The sequence below is a fragment of the Cynara cardunculus genome (assembly GCF_001531365.2).
Source record: "Cynara cardunculus var. scolymus isolate 2C chromosome LG 2, CcrdV1, whole genome shotgun sequence".
Taxonomy (NCBI): domain Eukaryota; kingdom Viridiplantae; phylum Streptophyta; class Magnoliopsida; order Asterales; family Asteraceae; genus Cynara; species Cynara cardunculus.
Window position 1 is genome coordinate 52782008 of NC_037529.1, and position 632 is coordinate 52782639.

A 632-nucleotide genomic window follows, 5' to 3' on the forward strand; every position below is an offset into this window, starting at 1 on the left:
GTGGTTGTTAGCACAAATGTTAAACTCGATGATTCTTTTCAAGTGACAAAGGACAAGTTCACAGAAGAGTTGAAAATTCAAGCCGACAAATCTCCAAATGCTACAATCACTCCAGACCTAGAGCAACTTTTTGAAGAGTGGTATGAAGACGATAAAGAGCCTGAAAGATCCTCTACAGAAGTTGACTATCCAGATCAAGCCTCAAGCGACAGTCCCTCCACGACATCTATCACAGAGCGAGCACCTCTCATATCATCCTCTGTGACCCCTTCCCCAGAAGCTTCCCCACCAGAAGCTACCAAAATAATTGAAAGTACTCCAGACTTATCCTCAAATCAAGCTCAAGAACCTGAACAAGACTCTGCATCTCTACCTCAATCTCATATTGATCAAGAAACAGTGCCCTCTGTTCAACCACAACATGTCACAAAATGGACCAAGAGCCATCCTCAATCTCAAATCATTGGAGAACCTTCTGCCAGTGTTAAGACGCGAGCAACAGCAAATTTCTGCTTATTTACTTRTTTTGTAAGCGAAATTGAACCGAAGACAGTGGTAGAGGCTCTGGCAGATCCCTTCTAGGTTGATGCTATGCAAGACGAGCTAGTTCAATTTGACAAAAACCATGTATG